General features: G+C 43.1%; 1 long non-coding RNA gene across 1 annotated transcript; it reads right to left on the bottom strand.

Moving 5' to 3' along the window:
- Positions 1-3,152: 3,152 nt before the first annotated feature.
- On the bottom strand, positions 3,153-5,112 carry LOC306795231. The gene is made up of 3 exons (XR_013772971.1): positions 5,005-5,112; positions 3,785-4,033; positions 3,153-3,524 (listed from the first exon to the last, which is right to left on the bottom strand). It is a non-coding gene; the product is annotated as an uncharacterized lncRNA (long non-coding RNA).
- Positions 5,113-27,189: the final 22,077 nt, after the last annotated feature.

Below are 27,189 nucleotides of genomic sequence, written 5' to 3'. Positions count from 1 at the left end.
CATCTGTGGAAGCAGATGTTAATGGGGGTTTTCATGGGAGGCTGAACCAGGAATCGGTCCAATAATGGTTGGTTCAGTTGTTGTGTGGGGGGAGTACGCATTAAGAGACAGAGAGATTGCCACAGGCTGGATTCAAGGCCATTTTCACCATCAACTTCAAGGAATTTCACTGATTTAGCATTTCTAAAACCTTTCAGAATCTTGGCACCCAACCATGGCCAGAAGCTATGAAGAACCTTGATGCTGCTGCGGGATCATGTCCCTCTGTCATGTCATTTCATTAGTGTAATGACCCATCGATTTAGCATTGATGCAACAAATTGTATTGCGGCTGGCTGTGGGCCAAGCCAATCACAGGCCGGGGCCGGCTGTGCATCTTGGCAAAGGAAGGCGATTAAAACGGCTGGTGGAAGAGCAAGGATGATTTCCGTTTCCCCACCCTGAAAAACAGGATGCAGCCCACTAGCAAAGCACACCTGACCGGGTTTCCTCCTTTCTTACCTCATCTCCGTCGGGGGGTTGGGAGGAGGCAGGTTTGGCACATTTAGCCCCATAAAGCAAGTGGTGGAGCGAAGTGAATGGCTCAGAGCTGGAGCAACAGACGGCATCTTGGCAACCATGCTCGAGGGCCTGATCGTGTTCACAGCAGCTTGAAATCCTGCTCAAACTCAGTGTGGATTTGCTCCTGTTGAAGTAGATTTGGTTTGCCTTCAACATCGTCTGTGCTCCCCCACAGAGGGTCACCTGTCGACACCAATACAATTTATTTTACCCCTCCCTTACATTCACAGTTCTACAAATGATGTGTGCATTCTCTGTTGACCATTTGACCTGCAGCAGTTTGACAGAATAAGGTTGTGATACACAGTAATACATTACTGAGTAACATGTTTGTAGCAGGTTCTCTGCTACCCGGTGGGTCTGGGGAGCACAATGACGCCAGCACACGGTAGAATGACGGTTTCAATGTTTCTTTATTGTTTAAACCCTAACGGGCCTGGCCGGGTGCTCTCCTGCCTCGCCTCCGAGCACACGCCGCAGGAGCTTTCCGTCCTGTCCGTCTCTCGCCTCAGTCTCTACTGTGGGATTAAATACAGTCGTGAGTGAGACAATCAGGATCCCTTCCAGCTGCGCCTAATTAAGTCCCTTACCGGCACCGTTCCCCGAACCACTCCCACACTCCGCCCCCTCCACAGCTGAGCCACCCACGCCCACCACCACAATGTTAAACAGTGTGCAAAACACCCGGTGGCAGTCGGGAGGGGTCCCGTCTCATGAAATCTGCTGGGCATCAGTACGCTTTCAAAAGACATTAAAAGGGATAGATAGAAGGGTATATATACATTTAGTTTGTCTCACAACCAATTGGAGGGTGTGTAAATCTGTGGCTTCAATGTCAGACTTTTTGTCGTGCAGCATGAGGTCACCACCGATAAACTAGCTTGTGATGGTCTCTGAATACCTCCAAACCGAATGTTGGCTGCTTGTTTAACCATCATGTCTCAGTTTTCTCCCTCTGAGATCTGAGGCTTTGGAGTTTTTAAAAGGCACCTTTGACCGATTCGAAGTGAGTAACAGAAAGCACTATGAGGAATGATGTAACAGAGTACTTCTGCCGTAAAGTAATTCGTAAAGGGATGTACTCTTTCAGTGCGCAATGAGTAATGTCATCCATCCCTTCCCTTCTTGGTCATTACAAATATTGTGGGTTGGCAAAGATATTAACAGATATGTTAGATATCTGTATAAACATAGCTAATATTTGACCTTTCCAGCAACGTGTCTGTCACTGCATCGGATAACCATGGCAGGGAAAGAACAAAAATGCCCGTTTCAGCGCTGCTGCAACATGGCTCCTCAAAAAGATTGCCGTTTGTCCCCATTCATCTCACACACTGCTCCCACTTTAACGTATTGGCATTTCTGAGGTGCTTGGTGGTAATTGTCAACCACATAGCGGCTCCTCGTTTGTTTCACTGACATTTTGCCTTTGGTTGATTGTGTATTTAACAGGGGAAGGGAGGCAAAATTAATTGGCGAGAGGCCCTAATCTGTCTCCTTGAAATGTCACCCCTGTATTGTGATGCCTACACTGACACAGCAGTGGCACACAAGAGGCAGCAACTGAGGGGAGACATGCAGTGAAAGAGAACAAGAAAAGAAATCATACAACACACAATTAGAAGAAAAAGAGGAAGATAAACAACAGATACATTGTTCTCAGAATGTGGGTTTCAACCTCAGCATTATACAACAATTGAAGATTACCAAGCGTTTACGTTCTGGGCTCTTCGGTTGTGTCTTTGGGCTCTGGTGTTGAAAGATATCTATTGCAGGAGTTTTCAAAGCTTCACCGCTGCTTGAGAAACGGGGGATTTGTTGCTCTACTCTGGTTGGTCTGTAATAATCCATGTTGAGAGCAGTGTTGGAGTTTGCGCGTGAAAAGACTGAGAAAGTACAAGCTGCCAAAGCCAAACATGTAGGAAAGAACATCATACTTTTTGAGTCGAAACAAGAACATTTTTTTAATTATTTTTCAACCTGGGTCTCATCCAAATTACTGTGGCCATTCTAAATAAAACGTCAAGCTAACTTTGCCACCTGCCACCTTCATTGTAGAGATTCAGGAAACGCAATTAAACGTGGCAAAAAATGTATATCAGGGCCAAGCAGTGCAAGCCTTCCAGTGTCCCTGATCCCGAACAAAAGTAGAAGATGAAATTCTGAGCAATGCATTTGCAAATTCCGAAGGAGAAGTCAGATCCAGGGGAGTGCTTACTTCTTTTTTTTTTGCCCCCGGGGTCAGACAAAGAGGTCTCTGAATCCGAAATATTAGAAAACTTTCCAAACAACCTACTGTTGACCATTCTTCAGCAGGAACACGGATGCCATCACAGAATTGCATGTGCGTCGGCAAATTTCTTCAAATTTGGCACAAATGTCCATGCAGACTCAAGGATGAACTGAGTACATTATATTGTCAAAAGTCACTGTGACCTCACAAAACACAATTTTGGCCATTTGGCCTCAACAATTCATATGCTAATTATGATAACTCCTCACAAATGTCTAACAGGATAAAATGAGGACATTTTGGACAGACACAAACTGTATGCATGACATACAACCGCGAGGCGGTACATCGTGTTTATTACTATCTTAATATTACAGTTATTTCATATTATTACTAAAAACTACTCCACCATGAATATAAACATATTTCTGATCAATCAGACAAATAAACCTTTCACAAAGACATGCAGATCAAAGTCACATTCATCCATTCATAATGATTGTCTCTTTAGTTTGTTTTATATATAGACGGTGAATTGTTCATGTTAAATAAATAACGTGTGGGTAGAGAAATTAAAAGAGAGGTTTAGCTGATGAAACGGACTGAAAGTGAATATTTTCATCTCGGTCCAGAAAAGAAAAACACATGGCATGAATCTGTGAAGGGTGCTGAGGGACGCTGAGAATCAACGCAGCCTGGAAAAACTGCTCCGGAAGTTCAAGGTTAGGTTCTGCAATTAAAATGAGGAAGAAAATAATACGATAACTAATGAAAAATGTATTCTATTTTTCATTTCCACTATAGTGGAATTTTAATTGCAGTATACAAGCACAGAAAAGAAACAAATGAACCCACATTCATTTAGATCTCAGGGTTATATGTTTATATTTGCATAAATTATTTTCTTACTTTTGTCAGACATCAGAGCAACTAACGATGACGTCCGAGCAGTTATTATAAGCACTCTCGCCTCTGAGGTTTGATACTTACACACAAACCAGCGGATGCACATTCCACACATGGCGACGACCTGTGAGATCTGAAGCGCCCTGCCACACTCCGGGCTCATCAGACAATTCTTTGTCTTCACGCAGCATTTGGGACATTTGCTCCCCGAGCTTTTACTCTCGTTCTCCTCGTGTTTCCGAGGCTGAGTCTGCCTCGTGTCCTCGTCCATTCCATCCCACTCCTCGCCTTTACCTCTTCCCATGATGCTTGATGAGGATCGATGTGTCCGATCTGGGAAGACGATGGCAGAAATGTATTATTGCATTTGTGCCACAGCTCCACTGAACACACATTATGTTATGAATCATGTTACGTGTCGACTCCCACGCTCTCGTGCTCCACAATACAAGCATTGCTTACATTAACAACATCCAGAGTCCAACATGTCATAATGCCCTGGTTTTGTTTTGTTTTATTTGAGACTCGGCAGCTCCGGCTACGTCAGTACATGCTATGAGTCAACATTTCTTCATTGCACGTACTAGGGTGCGTTTTGTTTTTGTCCTCCTCTTACTTTGGTTTGAGGAATGTGTGCAACTACGCACGCAGCATTCCTGCTTCAAACGCTTCCTTACGTAGATGGAATTGTTTAATCGAACACACAGTAACACACAGACTAAATGTGAAATCAACTATGTTAGACAGGCCATTGTACGCGACTGAATCCGTGTGATAAAGAAGTCGTATCTTTATAAGACCTTTTAAATGAGAAAAGAACATATGATGCGCACAACTGTTCGGTTTCATTAAAGAGGAATCATTGACGCCGTGGCCTCAACTCAAGTCCCTTTATGCACACTTTATTGAGTGGAGTCACATTGATTTGGCAGATTAACAATTCTTCCACACTGATGATCATTTCTCGTGCCAGGAGTTGAGGCCCCCTATTTTAACTGTCGGATACAACTGCTCCCCACAGACATTATCAGATATTAAGTGATAACCCTGATGGTGAAATAACATCTTATCTGTGCCATCGGGTGGCTCCCCATCTATTACCACTGACAGTAAATTAGATTGCTGGCATCTGGAGGGTATACTGGCATTTTGAGTGCACCTTTCCATCTCATTCTGCTTTCAAAACTCCATTGGTTTTCAATCATAAGTAATGAAATTCCATCAGCCTCGTCGACCATGAAAGCAACTCGGAGAGGAAGTGAGACACGGCCATTAAGAGCAGAGAAAATGAGTAGCGGTCTTACCTTTTGCTTTCAGAGTCGCCTCTCTGTTGACTCGATTCTTTTCTTTTTGTATAGTAGACCTTTTTTTTAAGAGGAGAGGAGTGAACACACACCTCACGCGCTGTTGGGTGTCGGTGACTGTGTCAGGCTCGGCTTACATGAACAGAGGTGTGTCGTCAGGTTTAACAGGTTTAACGGGTTTAACAGGTTTGATGAAGAAGGATTGGCCTGACAGGGATGATTGTATACAGCAAACCTGCCATTTGGTCTTAAAGGTGCAATAGGTGGTGCATTCTGGGACAAAAGGTTTCAGTATCTCACAAACAAACAAACAGGGGCTTACAACTCGCAGCCAACATGTTCTAATGCTATTAAATGTTTGTTTACATTCGTAATATCTGTAAACACAGCAGTAAAACGGATATATATTTCAATCATGATCATTTGAGAAACACTTTGAATATTTATCTTGTTATCTATAAATCAAAGTTTTTCAATTTGTCTGTGATTATTCTTCACATTTGTGTGGTCAAAATATTATTTTGTAGATCGATGGATAGATAAACTGATGTGTGAAGTGAAATTTCAACATTTGTTTGCATAACTCCTTCGATTAATTCATCTCCAGTTATATTGTCCTAACAGCCAAAAATGAATACATTTCTCCTCAGAAGATCTTCACAAGTGCGTTTCCTCAGTGTTGCAGAGGAAATGCAATCAAGCTGGAATAAATAATTACAGAGGATAATTAATTGATTAGGCGACACATTTCATTACATGATGAACAATGATGAATGGAGAAAAGCAATTTCGGGAAGCAATTAAAAGCACAGAAAATTGGAATATATTCAAAGAATTGCATTACTGATCCATTCATCATCTGTGAATGTAAACGTAAAGTGCACAATAATTCATTCGTTTTGACGAAACAATACATTTGAATTGGTGAGGATAAGAGGAAAACATTGTGTTTCAAGGGTACTGGCAACAATAAGAAATATTGGGGACATTGTCTGTTATTGTGCACGATGCAATTACATCATGAGCCGGCACGAAAGAGCGGCGTTAACGTCCGTCCAAGGACATACAGCTGTTGCACTTTGAGTAAAAAAGCACGATAATGGCATAATAGAACGAATCAATACTTTCCATCCTGCTTTGACTGTCACAGCAGTGAGTGGTAGCAGAAAAATGTGGGTGGAACATTTCAGCAATGTTAAAAACGGCCCAAGGTGAGACGCATTGTATGTTTTCTGCTAAACAGAGAAAACTGAAATTCCATTTATCACTTATTTTTTTACATCAATTTCTATCTCTTTCAAGGTTGCTTTTTCCCATTAGATTGATATAATTGCCACTTTTTTGTTGATACCCACAGGAATCTGAGGTTATTGCGTTGACTAATACCACAGTCACTTCAACAAGCCAGAGTGGAACATAAAACAAGCTTCTCCTCCACTTTTAAAGTTACCGTCATTTTATTCGAACAACTTCCAATCTAATACAGAATGTCGAATGGAACGGAAGGCACTAGATTAGACAAATCGAATCTAATAAGGGATGACATATTTTTTTAGGCCAACCAGACAGTAAGCATCGCACTGGTTCCCTCGACAAAAAGACAATTGAATTTTCGTATTCGACTCAGTAGGTCAGGCAGCGTAAAATTGGTTTATCTGAGCTTTTTCACTGAAACGGCGTTTTTGGAAAAGAGGTAGATTGAAATGATGAGCGTGAACAAAATAGTAAAGGTGTTGGCCATAAAACCACAACGCATCTTAATTGTCCCAATGGCATCCAAAATCTCTTTTACGAGAGGGTCCGGGCCAAGACGGAAGCAAGTTCCACACACTGAAGCACAAATAACAAACTTCCACATGATCTGGAATGATACAACATTCGAGCTCACCGCTCTACAGACAGCTAGTCCTCACGTGTGACACGTCTGAAAAAGGACTCAAAGCAGCTGTTGGGGGTTTCTAGTAATGGCCTCAAAGAGAAAATGTGGTGACCTACAGTCGAGCTTAGTTACATGTTACATACACACGTGGACATGCAGAGCTAAAAAGAAAGAAAAAACCCTGCGAGAGTCTACACACGCTCATCACCCGGAACATCACGTTCAAACTGTATATTAAGTGAAGCAAAATCCATTTCAGATTTTAATTACTTTATCATGGTGTTAGTCAGAGTACAGAGTGTCAACGCACTGCTTCTGGGAAATGTTGCCAGGGTGACGGGTTTTATGAACACCTACATTGGATGGGATATTTTGCTCATCAGCCAAAAATTTATTGGAAATCAGAAGCAGTATTTGACAGCCACCAGGCTGTTTTCATGATGCGTAATGGTAACAAGATGAGATTAAAACGAGTGAGTCAACGGTAGTCTGGGTAGCCCATGTGTGTGTCCACACCACTTGGTGTATGATCAGAGTTGTGTGTGGCAGAAGGACACCATGTGGCAGCAGGATGTGGTGGAAATTCATCATATGGTTCTTTTAGTTATAACTTGTCTCACTTAAACCTGCATAGACCAGCCTAACCCTGTTCCCACGAAAAGGCTGGGAACCTGGCCTTGGTGGGCCGACAACATCTGTGAGGGGGAGGGTGAAGGGAGAGGAGACGAGATAACGAGCATATAGACTCGGCTTTGTCTCTTTTATTGTTGTTAGACCTCCGAACCATCCGTGGGGAAAGAGCTCTATCCATTCAGCTGAATTTTGATTGAAGTGTCTGTTCATTAAATATGTTTTTAATACTTTAAGAAGTTCCATCGTGATTATTTCTCACTGGGAGGTTAAAGAGATTTTTTTTTCCACCACACAGGACACCATGTGTCATTTGCATTTTCACTTCCCCACCCCTCCTTTTTGTCTGTTCAATTGCTCTATTACCCAAGCAGGCGATATCTGGCAGGAACATGACAAGCGGTCCATCTCATCAGAGCACGAGCCCACGCAGCCAGCACAATCCCAGGATGCCCTCTTGTCTGCTGCCATTGTACACAGGCGCACGCACTGTTTCGGGAATTGCTCAAACGCTTCTCAAAGCAACTATTTGTTCGGGGTATAGGATCCAGCCCTGGAAGGAAAATGTTGAGCTGTGACTTTAAAGAAGTAGATGAAGGAAGTGTATGCTGTCCTTGACTGTGCATTATTCCGCCTGATGGTGCACCTGTCACCTGCATTTTTTTTGTGCAATGAACACTGCACCAGATGACAGGAAACCCTGCCTTGAATCTGGTTTAAAAAAGAAAATCTTAACTTTACAAAAGTGTGACTGGTTTTCATCTGCACTTGTCTGTCAATGTGTCAGAATTGGATGTCGGCTTCTGCTCTGCTGCTATGCTTAGTGAGATCGGACAGTGCTCCGATCCAGCAAGAGCCGAGATATCTTTCTGCTCTACTGGTGGTTTGCGCAACTGATTTCGAGTGTCACAAAGTCATCCTTACTCCAGGTTTTTCCCCATTCTGAACCTCCCTTCAGCCACATTCTCACTCTGAATCTGTGTGTTTTATGTGAAGTAGGTATACTGCGGCTTCATTGTTTTTTTGTTTCATTTAAATCAATATTCACTGCAAAATTCTGAGGAGCAGATCAATTCTGACAGATTTTCACCCGGATTTTATGTCCCGAACAATCTTAAACGTGAGAGTTGCTCGAGGTCATTTCACAGTAAACAAATGCTTTTACAATGTTCTCTCAAAAAATGCTTTCAGTGATAGAAAGTGAATGGAAAAAATGTGAAGAAAAGACATTAAGCACTGCTGATTATGCACCATGAGACCTTTAAAGGTTATAAATGGTTGAACTACCGATCATTTGCACTGCAAATAAATATTTTTCTACTGTTTTCTTGTTACCAGATTTGAATGCACTGAACACATTCTTAGTTTGTTTGTTTGGGAGGAATTTTTGAAGGTGTTAGTTGTCGTTTCTACGGCGGTTGAATCACTTGTTTGTAATGTAAAATATAAAGTTTAGCTCAGTCAGCCAACCCCACTTGGAGTTCATACAGTGAACGTATGCTCTGTACAGCTAGGCTCTGACCTCATCGCTTCCCATAGGAAGCTCAACACTGAACGCTCACTTTTTGAAGTGAAATTCTCATTCATTCGCTCCATTGACGTTTAAGAAAATCCTTATACAAAGAGTTTTAAGCTTGGAACTAAGCCAACCGAAAGCCAACAAAAAAGGAAAATGGAAAAAAAGACAAAGGTGTAACACTGTGTAATACATATTTTAAGAGTGAAGGAACAACTCATCCCATAAACCATTGCGAATGACGTCTCGTCCGTCTCTTTTCTTCTTAAAACTCCTGGAAAAGTTTTAAAGTAATCCTTGCCGATCTCAAATGAAGAAAAACCTCAAATCAGAATGCAATTCACAGAAATGGGATTTTCACTTCCGGGAACTCACTGTTGAGCTCACCAACGAGCTCTGTGTGAAACACCGAGCTAAGCACAGAGGGAGTGGGGAGGCATGATAATAACTTTCCTTTTCGGGGAATAGACCGCGGTGACGGCATAGCTTTCAATGGTGCGGCAACAAAAGCGTGAGAGGAGCAACGACGCCTCAAGTATGACGCCATAATGAAAAAAGTTATTTTGTTTTTTGTTTTATGAATTGAGTATCTTGTGCGAGTGAAGTGGCAGACTCAAAGGCTTTATACATTTGTAAATAGATTCGACTGCCATTGGCCATGAACTGAATCAAAATCTTTGTTTTTCACTCCAAAAGTTGTACTTTTGTTCAGTGACTTCTAACCTTTCATTATGTTCCACGTGATGGGGTCATTTTTGACAGGTCATTTCACAATATTGCTCCCAAACAATATGATACTAATTGCACTCTGTTTCTCTAAATGGAGCTTTGCAATAAGTGGAAGGAAAAAAATGTATCTGTACACGTACAATATAAAGCAATTAAGTGTGATTTGCCATAGCTGAGTACAGTCTCAAGTGCTCACTGACAGTTTATTGTCACGCCAGGAACGATTCAGCAGAGAGCCACCACAACTCCTGTGCTATTTCAGAGCCGCAACTTAATTTAAAATGGTTATTTTCTCAGGTTATTGCCTTTTATGTGTGGAAATGTATTTTGTTTCATTCCACTGCTGTTCCTCGTGTTTTTATTAAACTGAAAATTAAACAGAGGGAAAATTCATAGCTATTAACTCCTCATGTTTGGAATTTGGCCCTGAGAGGACCAGCCTCTTTCGCTTATGTTCATTTCATCTCTCCATGAGTACTATTCTCCGTCTGACAATATGTTCACTTTCATCACGCCATCATTCTTACCACTGTTGGCTTGATCCGCATCTCTCTGCTGTAACATTTATTTCTTCCATTGCTCACATCTGTACATAACAGCACACTATAGTCATTGTATTCTGTACTTGCACTGTAATTTCCATTTGCGCACATATGTTATCTCACACAGACAGATACATATATGTATAAGTAGGACTGCTGAATGGCTGTCAGACAGGTAGATGTGACCCTGATCGTCCCTGTGGGGAAGAGGCAGTCATACGTTTGGCTAACATGCCATGTCGCCTCTGCTGCAACCATAGACTGTAAGTGGACATAGTCGATGTGACGTCACCCATTGGTTTGTGGACTGCCGTTTTCCAACCAGTGAACGAAAGTTACCATATTTAGACTCCGGAGGGGTGACATAGAGACGCCATATACAGCTCTCATAGTGCTAGCGACCTGTCAATCACGAGGTACCCCGCCCTAAAGCATACCCCGCTTTATGATCTATTTTACTACTAAATGAACATCATGCTGTATTAAAGAAGACTTGAAACTAGCGATTGAGACCATGAACTCATGTTTACAATGTTTACTGAGGTCATAAATCGAGTGAGGAGTAGAGTCATTTTCTCATAGACTTCTATACAACCAGACTTTGTGTTGCAAACAGAGGAGCCGCCCCCTGCTGGCCAGTAGAGAGAATGCATGTTGAGACAGGAGGTTGCCATCTGGCTGCAACACTGATGTGCAACACAACCAAGACATTTGTGGGGATATGACAGGTAGCCATGACGTGACATCACACATGACACATTCGATCAAGAAAAGCTGTGTTGTTGGTTGCTGCATGCTGACGGAGCCATAATAAGATGATAGAGATTTTAATTGGAGATAAGACTTAGCTGAATTTCAGGAGCAGGACCACACCTCAGCCACTCGCCCACTTCCGGCCACACTCCTATAACTACCTACCCACTCTAAGCCTCGGCACACTCGCGTTTTCTGCACCCCACCCTCCCTCCCTCTTGTTAATGGTTATCTCCCCCCATAGTCATCATGCTCCTATCCCATGGAGATCGGGGGTTCTGCAAGGCCCGGGAGCCGCAGTGGATCCTCAGCTAAGCCTCTCCCAAACCGCACCAGGCCAAATCTCCACCAACCATTCCTCACACGCCAAACAACCGACGGAGGCTCGCTCCGGCCGAGGTGGGGGCCTAAGCTAGTGAATTCCATTATGAAGTGCTTATGAACAGAGCCGAATCACAAGGATATATTTGGAAATAGGGAGCAGCTATGCGGTCGTATTCTTGTCCTTGTGCATCAGCTAATACAAGAAAGTAACAACCTGACGAGGAAGCACATGCTCAGCTGATATTCACAGCCTGAGGTTAGAAGTGAGTTTGACCACATATGAAATGCACCATTTAGCCCGTGTTTGCCATTCCTCCCTCCACTCAGCATGAAGATAATTGGATATAAAACATCAGTGAGAAGTCATAGCTCTCCTCCTTCTACCCCTGCATGGCCTCACAGCTCCAAATCACACAATAAAACACCACTAAACCTCATCAATGGCTCTTTAAATGTGTTGGACAGAGGGAGACGGTTCAGTCGTACATCTTATAATTCATGTGGATGCAATTCTCATTGACCTTAACTCCTGCTGGATGACTAGTTTCTTTATGTTTCCTTCTACTGTGTCAAATCCCAGCTCTCGAATTATTTTTCTATCACTGAATCTGTTTTATTGTACTTATACTGTATCAAATGAAATGTCTGGCTGATATAAAAACGGACATCTGCAATAACATATTGTGCAGTTCTGGTCCTGGTGCTTGCGTGCCTCCCTTCCCTCCAGCGGGCCCGGCAATGCGGCCTGGGTCTCCAGCAGCGTGGTGTTCGTGTTGGCGGGGAGGAGGAGCTGCTGCTGCTGCCGGCTGCCGGCTGCGTAGCTCTCTCCACCTCCCGCCGGAGCTCCGACCGCAGGTTGAAGCTGGCAGCGAAGCCGGATCTGGGTTTGTCCACGTTGGGCTGCTTGCTGTTGAAGGCCCCGCTGGAGTCTGAGCTGAAGGAGTTTCTGACGAACCTGCATGAGTTAGTCTGATTTAGTTCCTTTTGTTTCTGTTATCTCTGTAAGCTACATGCCGCCCCGAAGTAACTTATGGTGTCATTCAGTCTGACACACACAACGTCTAGCATCCCAATTGGAAAAGTTACCGGAGTAAAGTTTGTTGTTGTTGTTAATATATTCCTTCATGCTGTCGGCTTCTTGAAGCTACATTGCAGAAACTCACACACTGCGGCATCCGGCATGGGGTTGCAATTTTATTTATTTCTTTCCATCTTGGTTAACCTTGTAACAACAGCAAAGAGGGACTTAGGATTGCTCTTTGATGATGTGTCATTGGCACTACTATCATTGGGCATTAAAATCATTGTTCAACAATCATGTGACATGACTAATAACGGTATTGGTGTGTGACTACTAAAATAAAACAACCCACATGGTCAAAATGTGGGTTGTCAGCTCTTTACTGAGGGTCACTACCTATATTCAGAGGATGGAGCCAACATTAGGATTTTCCCAGTTTTAGGATGAGACGAAACATCAATCTCCAGAGATGAAAGGCCTTAAACCAGATCTACTTATTAGGTAATTGGACTTTGCAGTCCTGACTGGAAAGAGGAGAGGAAGTGTGTATGCGAGTGTGTAGCGGGTGTTAAAGCATGAAATATGGCGTCGGTGAAGGGTGCAGCATAAAGCAGGCCACTCTGACTTTATTTATTTTTTTAATTTGGATTGGCAAGTCAACTGCCAGGACAGCAATATTTTATCATCAAGTCGTTTTCTGAGTATCCCGCTCTGAAGCAGAGTGGCTCTCCATCATGTTTGTCAGAGGGGACTTTATAGAAGAACACTGAGACCGGATTGGATGCCGGGCAGACATTGATGTGTGTGGATGGCGGTGTGTGTGTGTGTGTGTGTGTGTGTATGAGGGCCGGTATTGGCGGAGTGATTATATTGAATTTGCAGGCATCTTAGTTTCTTTTTTCGCTAACAAGCCGTGACCTCGGCCAGATAATGCATTTAAATCCATTTCTTCAGCAAAGAGTTTGTATTGAGCCGCCGTGTGTTGAAAACGGGTTACGTCCTCAGAAATGTCCGACACACTAAACTAATTATTCATTGTTAGTTCAACAGTTGACAATGAAATGGCCACAGCGAATAATTGAGGCATGTTTACTGCGAGCCTTTGTCTCTGGAGGTCCAGAGATCATTGCCCTTGCTCTCACCAGCGTGATATTTCCCTCATTGGAACAGAAGAATAAAAAGCATTCACAAAACTATCCAACAATATTATGTTGCAACTGCCGAGCGTGGATTCATTCAGTTAATACAAACTCTAGTTACGGAGTCATCCAATGGGCCTGATCAGTTCAATTGGGATGAGTATTTGTTATTGAAAATGAATGATGAACCACTTGCTTGTACTTGATATTATGCTGAAAGATATCGGTTGAATGGCTGTCATAAACATGTTTTATTTAAATGTGGTGAGCAATATTACAAACCATGCATGAGAGTGGACTTCTTTAACATACAATTGATTACTCGCACATGTCAGACAAGCCAAGGGCACGATGTACACGACACATCTTCTGAAAGGCCGCGGGAATAACATTCACATCATTTTTAATTGCCGCATGTACATTTAAATCAGTTTCTTCAGCAAAAGGTTTGTGTAGAGCCGGCGTGTGTTGATTGGGTACAGCTGACAATGAAATGGCGACAGCGTGTTAGTTCATGTCCTTGCTCTCATGCTGTTTCCCATGTTGCGTCAGAGGAATGAAAAAGATTTCACCAACACCATCCACGGGCGTTCGACAACATAATATTGTGTTTGCCACTTCTTTCTGCAGATTCAGTCGGGCAATTCAAACCCTCAACTGGAGTTACGGAGTTTCAATATCATCCGCTGGGTTAATCAGAGCAACACAATATTTGTTATTGAATTCATGATGAACCACTTACGTGTACTTAATATCATGCTGGAAGATCGGTCTATCATGAACATGTTGCGCACTGTTTTGAATGAGCAAGGTGAGCGATAACAAAAGCCATGAGTGTGGCTAATGTTCCTTTTGTGGCATATACGTGTTTAACATAAAATGTCTCACTCACACGTCAAAAAAATAAAACCAAGGGCGTACCACACAAACCACCTTTTGAAAGACTGATTAAATACAACATGTTTATTCCTCCCGGCGCAGGAAACAAGTTTTAACTGCTGCATTTCATTTAAAAAAAGCATAGAGGAGTGCAGTGGGATCCTTTTGAGTTTTTGTGTCGATCCTGATTTTGCTCAAGGACCCCTGACTGAAATATGGTGCTTATGAATCCTCAAGGTAATGGGAAATATGCTCTGATGACAGGCAGCAGAGACCCAGGGTCATGTTTTTCCTTGCGCACATAAATCCTGGCCTCCTCTTGCCCCCTGCCCGCCCTTCTCCTGCATCTGTTGCAGAAGCCGTCTTTTGGCTATCTTGACTGATTGAGAGGCATGATTTATACCAACGGGCCAGGACTATAACAGAGAATTCAATTAAACGCGGGAACATAAATAGAAGACAAATGAACGAATGCCCTCACCTCTCTGCGAGGCTCTTTCCCCACTGGCCTTTTGTTCACATGATAATACATTGATATGTCTCTGTGTAAAGATTGTTTTCATGCAAACGATGACTGACAGCGTGCCGATTATATTCGCTGATTCATCAATTGGCAGGCAATTGAGCTGAAGGACACATTGAGGTGTGCACGCATGTACTCAGCAAAGCAGTCACAGCAACAAGGCAGATGGAGATCGAATACACGCTTGGAAGGAAACTTTCCTGTATGTGGAGAGGTTCGTTAGTTCATAGTGTGGTGAGGAGGACAAGGGGAGCTCTCTCACTCATCTGCGTATAGGTCGATGAAGTGACTTTTGAGATTTGATACTTAAACCTTGAAAGATCATTTATTCCGCTCCCAATTTAGACCTGACCTTTCCAAGCAGCCAGCTCGACTAAACCTCCACACACGAAAACAGGATCAACTCGGGGAGGATGCAATCAGTCTCTGCGTGCGCCCGCCGCTCGGGCAAAGCAGCTGGCTGCGGACCAGCGTGGGCGCTCTTACAGTATCGACACCGCTGGTTGTTTTACTGCTTAATTTGCCGGGGCCACTGAAGTATTTATAGACCTCCCCGTCCGAACGCACCACAGGAAAATGAAGCTTCATCATAAATAATCCATTGGCAAAATATGCAGTGCTATAATTGGAAACATGTACGAAATGCTCGTTTCCTGCCTTCGCAATGTGCCCCGAGAGTTTGTTTGCTGTGTCCTGCAGCGCTGTGCTTGTTTTGCTTCCAGCGAGGGATCATTAATACATGACTCCCCCTGTTTCAGATGCCCTTGCTCGACAAGGAGTTTTAAATCTGTACAAGTGGTTAGGAGGACACTCATCTTAGCTTTGCGGGGCCAAGCCTGTCGTCTAACTTAAGGAGGAACTAATTTATGCCCGGTGATAAAAAGAAAATACATAAAAGAAAGGCAAGGAGTAACCCGGGGCGAGACATATGGCAATAAGAGGTGTGAGCCCTCAATGGCAATAATTCAGAGTGATTTATAACTCGGTGACAGGGAAGTAAATGTTTCACCAGCGTGTCAGTCAAATGCATCCCCGTCATCATGGATCACAACCTACACCTCGGAACACTATTTTCACATTTACTTATTTTTTATTAGTTCCTGTTTTCACCCTTTTCCCCGCTCACACTTACAGGCTCACTGTTGGAACATGAAAAGATCGAGATGCTTTCTTCTGTAGGGAAATACAGGTTCATGCATGTATCTGTGTTCGTGTGCACTACATGTCAGTTATGTGTGTGTGTGTGTGTGTGTGTGTGTGTGTGTGTGTGTGTGTGTGCACACACAAACCCAATGGTATTTGCAGAGAATGTGTCACTTTGTAAATTGGAAATCTGTTATCTTTATTTGTTAATATATCATTCTCCCATCTAGATAATGGAGTATGGTGCAACACATGGCTCATTTGCATAATTTGGAAGTGCTTTTCATGCTGTGCATTTGACAAAATGATCAGGTTGTGGGGGGGCACACCTGTCTTGGCTGAAAATGATGGGGAAAAAAAGCAAATAACATACTCACAATGGCATTCGTTACATTTCACTCTGCTTTATAGCAATGAACCCAACGCGACACTTAAAAGCTTTGCCATCTTCATGACATGTGAGAAGTTCGGGAATAAAAATAGATCATTTAGAGTGATGCTTTCAACAATTTGTGGGAAAATAAACTGGTATAATGTGTTAATATAATAGCATCATTCAAAGTATTGTCTTTCATCACCATATTTGGAGTTTAAAATGCCCGAGGGTCGCACTTGCTCAATCCCAGCTGGCAGCCTCTTTGATTCTGCCTCTCACACAAACATTCAAACACACACAATTATGCAAAGAGAGACAGACAGACTCACAGATGTACCGGTATGTGGATGCCCTTGTACGGAGAGGCGTGCACCGTAGACGCTCGCGGACACAGCCAAGACATGCCTGATTCAAAGGTGAGGTAATGAAAGCGGTCGCCATGCGGGGTGCCGATAAGAGTGCTTTACTCCCTCTGCTCCGTACCCGCAGCATCTGCTCTGCCCTCATTAATCAAGGCAGAGGTGGACAGGGGGCTGCCACTTGAAATAAAGCTTGATCATCACATGGAGTGCTGCGGACCACATCCTGGCATCTAGCTCCACCGTTTCTGTCGTGTGTCTTACCCGTCTTCGCTCAAGGCTACACCGCTTGTTAGTTTTCGTCGTACGCTGTGTCACATGGCCAGCTCGACATGGGCCCAACGCCATCTGTCGGTGGACGTCACCCTGTGACCCAGAGGAAAACATGTGGTGTTTTAACTCAAGCTTGACAAAGCAGCCACCTCCAGGTAATGTATCCCAAGGGGGTCTCTGACTTTCTAAAAAAAAGTGAAAACAGGAGTGATGCTCAAGACTGATGTCTTCCCCCAGCAGCCTGGTGGGACCAGCAGGCTGTGTACCCTGCATTTTACCGCTCATCATTTCAGACGAGAATGAAATTTCCTTTGAGACAATCTCTGCCATCTCATCCTTTCAAACAGAGCCTCGCCGTGGTGTGCTCTTGGTTGGCCGGAGGCTACAGAGGCTCATCACAGACTTGCTTGTGCAGACATATGTCACCAAAGACACAAGGACAGGCATTTGGAGGCTCAAGGACACCATTAGGGGGCTCTCTCTGCCAAAGCAAAAAATTGAGGGAGAGAATAGTAAAATAAGGCTTTGCTGTCCCCACAGGAGGTTTTTAGCGATATACGACTAGCAGCTCTGTAGCTCATTCTGTCGACAGAATGAAATGTTGAGATGTGTGCAGCGAAGGGGTGTGTTCATGCTAAATGCTATGAAGGGGTGTGTTCATGCTAAATGCTATGAAGGGGTGTGTTCATGCTAAATGCTATGAAGGGGTGTGTTCATGCTAAATGCTATGAAGGGGTGTGTTCATGCTAAATGCTGTGAAGGGGTGTGTTCATGCTAACTTCTGTGAAGGGGTGTGTTCATGCTAAATGCTATGAAGGGGAGTGTTCATGCTAAATGCTGTGAAGGGGTGTGTTCATGCTAAATGCTATGAAGGGGAGTGTTAATGCTAAATGCTGTGAAGGGGTGTGTTCATGCTAAATGCTATGAAGGGGTGTGTTCATGCTAAATGCTATGAATGGGAGTGTTCATGCTAAATGCTATGAAGGGGTGTGTTCATGCTAAATGCTATGAATGGGAGTGTTCATGCTAAATGCTATGAAGGGGTGTGTTCATGCTAAATGCTATGAAGGGGAGTGTTCATGCTAAATGCTGTGAAGGGGTGTGTTCATGCTAAATGCTATGAAGGGGTGTGTTCATGCTAAATGCTGTGAAGGGGTGTGTTCATGCTAAATGCTGTGAAGAGGAGTGTTCATGCTAAATGCTATGAAGGGGTGTGTTCATGCTAAATGCTATGAAGGGGTGTGTTCATGCTAAATTCTGTGAAGGGGTGTGTTCATGCTAAATGCTATGAAGGGGTGTGTTCATGCTAAATGCTATGAAGGGGTGTGTTCATGCTAAATTCTGTGAAGGGGTGTGTTCATGCGAAATGCTATGAAGGGGTGTGTTCATGCTAAATGCTATGAAGGGGTGTGTTCATGCTAAATTCTGTGAAGGGGCGTGTTCATGCTAAATGCTGTGAAGGGGAGTGTTCATGCTAAATGTTGTGAAGGGGTGTGTTCATGCTAAATTATGTGAAGGGGTGTGTTCATGCTAAATGCTATGAAGGGGTGTGTTCATGCTAAATGCTATGAAGGGGTGTGGCGGTGAGATTGGCCTTTAGCAAAAAGGCACACAGCTTCTAAACAGATTGACCTCCCATTGCCAAACTCATGAACCGTTTTGTCGTAGGCTCTTGCGGAGGGGCATCGCTGCACTCAGCGGAGTGCTTTTTTCCTAAGTGAAGGTTTGCCACGCCCCCTACGTTCAGCCCCGCCCCTTTCAACACTCATGAGCCGTTTGTCGTACTCGTGTGGTCGATGGTCTCAGCAGTGAGGTCCTGTTTCAATGGTGTGGGTAAGCCCTGCCCCCTATAATTAAGCCACGCCCTCTTTTAGTCATTTTCATGAACTGTTTTCTCACTGAGACCTATGGGAGGTGTGTGAATGCAGGCATTTGTGGATGCATAGGCGTACGTGGTCGCAGCTGTTGTGGGTTTGTGTGTTGTTTTTTATTGGGGCCCAAAAAGACGGAACTTGAAAACCGAGAATCCATTTTAGATATCACATATTGCGGGTTGCATCTAAGTCTACTATTTCCAGGAGGTTCCCAGAGTTATCATTCTACTGGGTTGTGACAAACACATTGGACTAAGAGGCTGATCTCCAACTCACCCGCTGAACCTTGTAAAGATGAGCATGTAATCATTTTGGTCTTCTAGAGTTGGATTATTGGCTATAGAAGTATGGAATGACATGTCAGTAATAAGTCTTCCACTTTTTGAATGAGGATACTACGTTGTCTCTTTTGCTCATATTGAAGCTTGTTTTCATCTGAATTACAGTTTCTTATGATCAACTCAATTGGATTCCCCGCCTGTTTCAATGATGGCATTATAACTGAGAATCATAGCCGCCAAACAACCTCTCCATGCAGCCGCTGCTTCTTTCCTGAGTTACTACGGGGGTTTAATGAGCACAAAACGTCGTCTTCAGTATGACAGTATCACTTTGTCAAATGCGCCTCCTGACAAAACAGATGCAGATACATACCCCCACATAAATACATGTATTTGTTCGTGAACCGTCCAGTGACTTAGCTGTAAAAACCTTCGTGATCAAACAAACGAAAGCTCTGCAGACATTTAGGGGCATGCGTTTCCCAGCGCAGTGATAACTAATAGCCTTGTCACAGACTGTAATGTGTCATGTGCAACTGCCGCGGTGAGTGCGCGTCACCATTTGGGTCGTTGAGAGGGACACATGACGCCTCACCAAGACCCTCAATCACGAGCACCTGAGAGGGCTGTCATAGGAATGACAGAATACAGCCAAGAGCCATTTATCCAATCATGACAGCTAATGACAAAATGCCCATCACTGTGGAGCTGCAACCTGTTTGGTGTCGAAGGATAAGAGGCTCTGGACGGATATGGAAGATCGGCTCATCAGCAACAATGGAACTAGCCTGATGTCAAATGACTGCTGTGCTTAAAGCCCCCAGAGTCTCTCATAACGATGTGTGTTTCAAAAGCGAAACAACGTCCCGATGGTGACAGTGCACCAGTGCCACCCTACTGAGCACACGGTCTGCAGTCATCTCCACGGCGCTCGGCTTCACTTCAGCCAGTCGAGTGCCTCGGAGACTGAGGGGACGGTTCTGCAGGGGTTTACACTGTGGCCTTCATAATCAAGGTTCATTTCCTCATTGCCACTTGAACATCCAATTCGTGTTTCCTTGTCAGCTTCTATCCAGTAACTCAAAGGCAGCAGCAAGCTAGTTCATAATAGCATGAATACGTTACTTCATTAATTCTGTGTTTTAAACTTTTTTTTAAGGCCAGAGATGATTTGTTTACTTCTACAGTGTGCACAAAGTTTGTGTTTTCCATCAAGGGCCATAACAATCCGGTCCTACATGTTGATTAGCAGATGCCTTTCGGGGCCCAGAGCAATTGTTAAGAATTGAGCACTGCCTTTTTAATGGAAATTAGGGACGAAGCATGTATAATACACATGCTTTGAATGATTTATTACCAACTATTTTGGTATGGAACCAATTTGTTTCATTAAATGCATTTGTTTATTTATTGAGCTGTTGGGATGAGGTTAAAAATTAAAAGCAAATAATTGCCAACAAAAGCCAGGTTTCATGCAAGCTGCTCTGTGAAATATTGCTTTGTAAAGTGATCATGACCCCCCCCCCCCCCCCCCCGCCCCACACACACACACACACACACATTCCTAATAGCAGAATCCCCCGCCTTCATTAAAAAGTCCTTACATGGCTAATGGAGGATATCACAGATACTCCATAACTGATGCTCAAGCGATGCACTGTGATATCCATCAGAACACAGAATAAGAAATGGCAACGTCAGTTAGCCCTGTATTTTCTTTATTTTTATAAACCCTTTTTTAAGAAAAAACTAACATTTTCTAAACCCCTGCACTACAAAATAGTGTGTGTGTATTCATTAGAATAATTAAAAGTAGGAATAGTCGGCCTATTAGCTATTAATACTGCTGCTCTTACTGAAGTGTTTCTTGTTATATGTCTTTATATTTGTATATTGTTTTTTAAAGTACTCTATTCTTACTACATCTTTTTCATACACGTTTCTATGTGTGTGGCATGAAGCTGCATTTAAAGGGACAGGAGCGGTTCAGATGGAATGAATACATGTATATTGAGATAAACAGTACGAGAGAAGTATTGTGTTTTCTGAGCATTAAAGCATGTTCACATGTAATACTGTATATGTCCCCTTTGATGACAATACAGCTGAACCTTGAAACCTATTATGTCCACTAAGGAAACCAAGCATTCCAGTTATACGATGCGAGTGCTGTGCATTGCTCATTATGCATCGGGGATAATCTGTCATTGGCATCTTTGTAGCTACAATTTTCACAAGCATTCAATGTTTTGTTTATGTTTGCTGATCACTTTCAGCTTTATTGCCTGAAGACAACATATATAACACATACAACAGAACTAATACATCATTAGCATGAGCATTCATTTAGCACTTTATTCAACATTTCTAGATCTTTGCAAAATACCGAGTCATTATAACCAACTAAACCTTTGTCAAAACATTCTGCTTTCTCTTTGCTGTGTTTGATGGCAGTAGTTTTTCAAAGTTGCAGTTTGATTGACATCTATCAGCACCTGTCTTGTGTCATTTCTTGAAAGTACAAAATGGTAAAGTACATGAATTTCTTGCGCAAAAAGAACGCTCCTGTATTCATGCAGCATGTTGTACAGAACTGGTACACAGCTCAAGTTTCCTCCATGCTTTTCTTCAGTGACACGAACAGCCAAGCAATCCATTTTAAGAGAGGAAAGGCCAGGTATAACCACTGTATCTCACTCTGTGTGTGTGTGTGTGTGTGTGTATGTGTGTGTGTGTGTGTGTGTGTGTGTGTGTGTGTGTGTGTGTGTGTGTGGCTCCAAGTAATTTCCTTTGGAATCTCAGTGACCTTTCAGTCTTCTGAAAGAGCCACCTGCCTTTAAAGAGAGTGAAGGTGAGAGGCTTTTAGAGAAGACATTTTAATGATAGTTTGGTCTTTAATGAGGTTGTAGTCGGTGCTACTTTTTTATATCCGAAGGCCAGTGTCTTACCATCAAGGTCTTATTTAATAACATCTCTATTTTATACAGTGCCCCTCTGACCTGAAAAGCAGAAAACACAGCATGATTTTTCTGTACTCTTAAGAGTGTTGGGATTTCTGCGACAGCCATGTTTGAACATTATTGTAAATATGCTCCTCTGTGTGCCAGAACTGCATGAAAACAAAGCAACAGTCACTGCTGCTATCTTTATAATTACAATTTAAATCTCATTTAATGAGACTCAGATGTGAAATTATATGTTATTTACATACATGGCGAGATGGCACAGCTGGAAAAAGGCCAGGCTTACAAGAGTTTCTTTCTTTTCATGCAGCTAGGATGTGTGTGTGTGCGTGGTTGTACTCTTTTCCTGGTGTGGAAATGCAAAGCATTTATTTGATGTTATGCAGGCTTTTCCAGGAAATATTTCACTTGCACTAGTACAGGGGTGTCAAACATACGGCCCGAAAGAAGAGCAGGGAAATTGCGCCGATCGAAGAAGATATCTCGCATGCCGTTCTCCAAAAAGAGAAACGTGTTCAGAGAGAATATAATTTATGAGCATGAATGAACAGAATCGTATATGTTAATTATTCCCACAGGCAGTTAAATCCTCTACCCCGATCAAGCGCTTTTCCCTGCAGGTGGCTGATCATGATTTTCAGACCCGCGCCCTCTGTAAACTATCAATGGATAAATCCAAATAAAGAAAAGTCACGGAGGAAAATAGAGTTTAACTCTGCGTGGACGTCTTCATTTGATTTCACTGCCAACGATGCTGGCTTACCTCTATGCTTCCAGAACAAGCACACAGCATGACACGTGACACGACAAAAGTGTCACGCTGGAGATGAGCGACAAAGAGCGATTTCTCAGCTGCTGCAGCAACCTCTCCTCTTCATAAGTGTCTTTGTGATCATCACATTGTATCATCTCATTTATTTGACAAGGGTGTTGCTTGTTAAGCTGTAAGTGGATTTAATATAGTTATTGAATACAAATCAAACCAAGAGTGAGATCAATTCGTTTAACTAATACAGTGTTAATATTTGAATGGGCCCCGGGACACTTTGTACTTGAAAAGTTGGGCCCCGAGGTCAAAAAGGTTAAGAATCCCTGGTGTAGAGTATCAGGTGCACCTCGATTGGCAGTGCAGATTGTCTGGGGAGGGACAACAGCACAGCCAAAATATACAGCCAACATGTCGAAAAAAGTCACAGCAGTAAAATGTAAATTGTGTAATCTTTTCTTCCAATCAGAGCAGTGAAATGTGCCACCCAAACAAAAAAGAATTCATAGAAAGACTTATTATTATTTGTCTTAACTATTATCCACCAACTAATTCAGTTCAGAACAGTTTCAAGGTCTTAAATCCATCAATTGCCTAATTCCCAAACTCAGGTGCAGGTGAGATTTGGGTGTGGCTATAATTACCACACAGTACACGGGATGCAACATATTAGCGTTTGAATATGAATTTGCAAACATACACAGCTTAACAATGTTAAAAGGATCATTTGTGGAGTTACTTGCAACAGCTTCAACTTTTGTTGTGGGTTTATCCTCTGGTCTAGAGATGAAGGCGTGCATTCATTTTTCTGCATCTTGCTGGCTCAGTAAAGGCCGTACTTTCGCAATGTGTCTAAGAAATGGTAGAATGCCACTTTGGTCACTTTATTAATATGGGGCACAAAACGTAACACAGAGTCTAAGATAACACCCAGACTTGTTACCTGTGGTTTGATTTGGTGAGATAGATGGCCAAGTTTCTCCAGCAAAGCATCCCTCTTGGATTTGGAGCCAACTAATATAATTTCTGTCTCATCCTCATTCAATTTGAGAAAGTTATTTATCCATGTGTTTATTTCTGATAGGCAGGCGACAGTGAGGGACCTTAAGGCATCTTCATCATTTGGCTCTACAGATAGGTTGTGTATCATCAGCGTAGCTATTGAAGCTAACCTGGCCAAAAAGCCAGCAACAGGAAGCAAGTCATTACAAATGAATAAAACATATAACATCTCAATCAATGTCATACAAAAATGACAGCATCATAATATGTACAATATATAAAAAAACAAGCAAACAGTGTTCTGGAGAAGCAAACTCAGAAACAGTTGCAGTGATCAGAGATGATTGTTTGTAATGAGTTATTTGTCAGGATCCAGGATCCCTGTCTGACCCGGTGTGTGTGTCCCCTGATCTCCTCTCCTCATGTGCTCTGTCATTCCCCTGTCTGTTATTGTGTGCCATGTGCTCTGTGTTTGTCCTCTGCCTCCAGACACCTCCCATGGCCGCACCCTTAATCGTGCACGGCTGAGGACACTCAAGCTGATCACCTCCTGCAGCCTGACACACCAGACTCAGGGCCCCTTAATGAGTATCCTGCCACTATATAAGCTCTGGCCCTGCAGTCTGGGAGGGTCAGGTCGTACCGTCTTTAACCGGCTGAAACCCCGTGGCATCCTCTGCCCTCCTTGTGTCTGTGGATTACACTCCGCCGCTCTGCCCTCCTTGTGTCTGTGGATTACACTCCGCCGCTCTGCCCTCCTTGTGTTTGTGGATGCGCTCCGCCGCTCTGCTCTCATTGTGGTCTACGGATTACACTCTGTCGACTCCAGTATCGAGCCACGGGACTTCACGCCGTCAACTCACCAGCCCTCCAGTGTCGAGCCACGGGACTCACACCGTCGATCTGTCGCTCTACCCGCCTGGGGTTAAACGGACTACAATCGCCGTCAAGCTGCCAGGCCTCCGGTGTCGAGCCACGGGACTCACACCGTCGATCTGCCACTCGGGTGTCGGACCACGGGCTCCACACCTGCACCCACCTGTCTATAAATAAAACCTGTTGAACATTCACTTCTGTCTCCTGTGGTCTTGCTTTTGGGTCCTATCTGTGAACTCCCGTGACATTATTGAAGGAGGGTAACGGAATGAGGGTGTGGAGTTTCAGCTTCTTTTGCAACTCAATCCAGTCGCTTGGAGCAGCAAACTGGAACTTAATGAGGTGCACATCAGCTATGGAGTAGCCTACCACGAAGCTATGGCGGCTGCATTTGTAGGGTTCGAAGCTAAAGCCTGTAACCCCATAACTCCTGGGCCAACAAACAAACCACAAACTGAAATACTCGATATATACGACAATCAGCTGGTGCTAATTTGTAAAAAGATTGAAATGAAAAAGGAAGTTTCTGGCTGTTAAATGCAAACTGTGCAGCACACCTGACTTAACACCATTAGCATTTACCAGCAATGAGCAGCATGGCTTGTGACAGATGCAGGCGGCTCCCAGTTCAGCAGTGTGATGAATAGAGCAGCTGACACAAAAACTACCTCAATTGCCACCCCCCTTGGTTGCAGAGCCAGGTGTGGCATGATAATTCATTTGCTATTTAAATAGTTTCCTATGCAGAGGGGTGAATTGATTGAAGCATGTTGGCCATGCGCTTAACACAAAAGCTGGGCTGCTCCCTCACATCTGCTTTCTGCCACAATTATTCAAATGGCTCCACCAGTTCACTGCTTTTACCCAACGCGGTCTGATCAACAGGCTGTTTATGTCATTCTGGATTCATTATCGGCACATTAGCCAAACCACTATCTTCAAGCATATATTAGATCTTTGTTAAAAAGCGCATTTTTTTTTCAACTACTTTTTTTTTTATGACGATGGATAGAGCGTGAGTTATTGCTTGAACCATTAAAGTAATAAAAGGGTGATCGGGTAATTTAGGATCATCTTCATGTCTTTTCCACCATCTGTGTGACAGAAATGAGCTGTGTGTGTGTGTGTGTGTGTGTGTGTGTGTGTGTGTGTGTGTGTGTGTGTGTGTGTGTGTGCATAATTTATAGGGTGAAGGAATAGGCAGGAAAGGGAGCCAGGTAACACCCGACCTCAGCCTGCCAACATGACAAAATGCAAAAGAATCATCCGCAAAATATTCACTCACAAAAATCCATTGTTTGCAATCTCGCCGCCCATTCCCTTCTTTTCCTCCAATTCCTCCTTTTTTCATTTTATCAAAGAAATTGAGCGCTGCTCCTCAGAGCAAGAAAAAAGAAGCCGGTCTCACTCCAGTGGCCAAAGTAATAGAGAAATGACTGGAGCAACAGGCAACGGTTATTTACAGCTTTTATATATTTATTTGTTTTTCGACGTTATCTGTTGCCGGGCCTGAGGATGGGGAGAAAAGCAATATTCATTTTTTAATGCGGCCGCCCTCCACAGATAATGTCCCGGTGTTATTTCCTTTCTCCTGAATTTCTCTTGCTACAAAGTGTGCTGGGAATGCAAAGTGCTGCTCTTGTTCTTCCAAGCAGACAAAAATGAAACTGTTATTTATTCAAAACCAAACTAAACACCAGGACCTCATCTTCCAGTTCAACAGATTTTAATTACGTGGATAACCGTTTGTTGGTTATATTCTGATGTACCTTTAACTATCTGAGTTTTCTTTGCTTTGTAAGATATTTTGATAGGAGGAGGCCAGTATGTAGACTTATAAAAGTTTCTCCCGGACCAATTAGCACAAAATACCGAGTATATATCATGTTAAATTGGCATATTGTGAGAAAAACACAGTGAAACAGAGCATGCTTAAATATATATATATATATATATATATATATATATATATATATATATATATATCCATGTCCCTCCTGTCGTCATCCAACTGTGTCTAAAATAATGTAGTGTATAAACTTCTAGACACAGTTTTTACACAATGTGCGGTGGGACTACTCATTAAGGGAAACTGCTTTAGCACTTTAAATTTAATGACTTATTGTACACGAAATAATGTGCCCCTAGAAATGAGAGGATTTCCTCTTTAATGAGCTGCTTTGGCACTCCTCGTCCTCCGAGTCCCTTGTGGAGACATGTTGTCAAAGCTAGATGGACTGACATACTGCCAGGTTGATTCAGCAGGCTGTACCCAGCTAACACATATCCACTCATCTCAACTCCCTTCAGCACTGGCTCTGCCTTTCATTAATTATC

This window comes from Melanostigma gelatinosum (genome assembly GCF_949748355.1).
Source record: "Melanostigma gelatinosum genome assembly, chromosome: 21".
Lineage (NCBI taxonomy): Eukaryota > Metazoa > Chordata > Actinopteri > Perciformes > Zoarcidae > Melanostigma > Melanostigma gelatinosum.
The sequence above is the reverse complement of the archived record's forward strand: the minus strand, read 5'-3'. Positions and strand labels throughout refer to the sequence as shown.